This window comes from Linderina pennispora (assembly GCF_002104995.1).
Source record: "Linderina pennispora strain ATCC 12442 chromosome Unknown DL89scaffold_79, whole genome shotgun sequence".
Classification (NCBI taxonomy): Eukaryota; Fungi; Kickxellomycota; class Kickxellomycetes; order Kickxellales; family Kickxellaceae; genus Linderina; species Linderina pennispora.
Window position 1 is genome coordinate 35,235 of NW_024468327.1, and position 3,404 is coordinate 38,638.

A 3,404-nucleotide genomic window follows, 5' to 3' on the forward strand; every position below is an offset into this window, starting at 1 on the left:
ACTGGAAACACTTAAATACGGGGCTTGAGCAGGTGGCTCAGGTTCTTGCTGGTGGGCTGGATGTGGTCCCGGCTTGGGCTCCTTCTTTTTCTTCGCCTCGTCCCACGTTGTGCCCATCCAGGCGCGGTTCCAGGCCTCGTTCAGCGCCCATTCCTCCTGCCCCTCGGTAGGATTGCTGTCGCCCCATGCCTTCTCGGGTTGGTGGTTCGGTGATCCCGATATCCCGCGCTCACCGTGCGGTACTACCCGGTGATCTGTCGACTCCATGTCCGTCGCATATGTGGTGCCGTTCAGGTAGGCAATTGGATCCGTGGTCTCAACTGTACCAGCTGCATGCGGGCCCTGCTGCCGCACCGGCGGTTTGTTAAGGCTGCGATCCTGGCCCACATGCGAGACACTCATGGTGGTTGGCTGGGTCTGCGACAGAAAGTCCAGCACACCAGCCCCGTCCATCTGCTGCGCCAGCTGGATCTGGTGCGACGGCTCCTCGCCATGCGGCGCCGATACTGGTGTACTCGCTGCTCCACCTCTGGCCCTGGCTCTGGGCACTATTTGCTGCACGTGCCGCCTGCCGGAATGCTGCCGCCGCTGATGTGCTGCTGGAGGGATGTGTGTGCTCGTCTGTGGACCCGGAGCTCTGCAGGTGCCGGCTGTCAGCCATCCATTCGTGTCTGTGCGTGGACGACGACGCCTCACCCTGCTGCTTGGACTCGGCCACCAGCGAGTTCGGGTTCACCGAGGACTTGCCAAACGCTATGTCGCTAGCCAGTTTTGTTGCTGACTCTGCAATGCGGCCCAAGGCGGAATTGTCCTTGGCTTTACCGTCTGGCTGGCTGGGCGCGGCCTGCTTGCCCTTGCTGTTCTGGCTTCCGGAGGACGACATTATGTTTGTTTGTGAGCAGCGGAAAGATTGCAGAGCGATGAATTGGAAAAGTAGACACTAACTGTTTGAGCAGAAGAGGGAGAAGGCGCGTTTGGCGAGATAAACGAGGAGGCTTGTGGATAAGAATGCTGCCAGAGCGAGGCTGCTACCTAACTCTATTCACGTGGCAAGGTCGTGTATCTCGAAAAATAAAATAAAATTTCCGACCGCGCTGGCAAGATACGGCAGCACGAGATAGCGATCCTTGTCCAGGCCTTGATTTCAGACTGTCCTCTGGCCGATAACGAGGGGATTTAGGTTTGGGCCGGTTTGAATAGCCGGCGCAATGCCTGCAGCTAGCCCGGTGCTGTAAGCTCCAGTGCGCATTTATCCATGCACGCTGTATAGCGCCTACTTAGTGTCGGTGGGGCACCACCACCGCCCAATTCTGCAATAAAGACACGTATGCCTGAAGACGGATGCCTGGTCTGCCGATGCATCCCCTCCACACCAGAGCCAGAGTTTGGGGCTGTCTCAGGCTTGATCCATGCTGCGCTTTGCAGCTCTTGGAGCCACTAAGCCGCATCCTGGTTCCTTGGCGTGCAGGCCACAATAAGAAGTGCGGGATCTGGGATGGCGGTGAGACGTGACCTCATGGGCATTGTGGACTTAGGTTGCCGATGCTGGTGCCCGCACGAGCAGGAATTGCTGGCTGGCGGCATACAAATCGCCCCGCCCCTGCTGCCTCCTTCTCCTCTCTTTTGTTTCCATGCTCACTTCTTCCCGAGTACTGCCTTCTTTGCCTCCCCTCTCCGATTTTTTCACATCGTGTCTTCCTTCTGCATCTTTATTCTGTCGCCTTTTTTTTCACTCGACAGCAGCACTACCGACAAGGATTAGTCTGATGAGACCATACTACCGCCGCTTCCTGCTACTTGTGATGTCCCAGATGCTTGCGCTCTGGATGCTGGTGACAGTCCTGCGCAGCCCCAGCATCCAGACGCTCCGGTCAATCGTGGGTGACTGGGTACTGGACAAAGACCTGTATCCGTGCACGTTCCGCAAGCTCCCGATGGTGTTCGAGCATGGTGACCACCACTACTTTGTTGTTTGGGAGACAACCTGTCCGTCAGGTGACCCGATGGTTGAGTGGTGGACAAAAGCGTCCCACGGCCACGCCTTCATTGAGCCCTGGTATAGACGCATTGACGCTAATCATCACAGATATACCGCCATTTTCGGCCCAGCCGGCAATGCGTCAGATGTGTTCTACAAGATCAGCAATTACCGCCAGAGCACGCAGCAGTACAGAATCCATAGGCAGACAAAGCACAGCCTGCATCGCGTCCTGGTGATGGCAGACAACCAGAACGGCCCGTCAAATTTCCGTCGTGTGCTGGCCAGGGTCCGCAAATTCTACGGCAGCAACATCCCCAGACACAATTTTGCATGTCGGTGACAGCGTCCAGACTGCACGCAAATTGAATGATTGGCAGAAGCAGCTTTTCTCGCCCATGGAGGATTTCGGCGGTCTGCAGCACAATGTGCCGACAATATTTTGCCAGGCAACCACGACCATGACAAGAAGTCGCAAGCCAAACAACAACAACCTGTACACAGACATGTACCACGGACTGCTCGAATCTGAGGATCTGGGCAAATCATCAGTGGTCGATGGCGAATACCATAGGTTCTACCACAGCGTGGGCGTAGGCACAGCACGCATCATCGTGCTGGATGCAGAGTGTCCGTCGATAGAACAGAGCGAGTTCTGGAGAGTGAGCTGCAATCGGCAGCATTCCAGGGATGCTGAATTCAAGATCGTTGCGATCCACATCCCGCCTTATATTGAGTTCTGGGATCCTTTTACGTGGAACGACAAGGGTGAGAAGCACTGGGGTGAGCACATCCGGATTGAATATGACCCGTTATTCCGCAAGCATGGCGTGGATCTGGTCATCTCTGGTCACCAGCACAACTACCAGAGGTCAACTATACACCGCGGGCCAGGCTACGGGAAAAGCGACACGATCACATATGCCATTGTTGGTGGAGCCGGCGGCAGTCTAGACCTGCGACGGGTCGAGAACTACCATATGTACAATGTTACGTACCTTGACCACCACTTTGTCAGTCTAGATATCGAGGACAAGCCGCCTGCACTGGGTTGCCCACAACATTTGCTGGCCAGATAGTCGACGAGTTTGTCCTCCAGGCACTAGCAGCCTTTTAAATAGCTCTAAATTGTATATTCTTGTGTTATTGGCGATGTGTGTGTGTGACAGCAATGAGTGGCAGGCGATTGCACTAGAGACAAGGAAGCTACTGTAGCCTAGAAGAATGTGCCCGTGGCCTTGGCATGGCTCATAGTCTCGATGCGATTGGCTGATGCAGGCATGCTACTGCGATTGCAGCTTATGCAGGAGAGCAAACCATCAGCATGCTTCAATGCAAATCAATTGCCTCCGAAACTTGGGAACACAATTCGGAGGCTCACTGCTGGTTCAACCATAGGATCCAGTCACTTGGAGTCGTGTGCTGA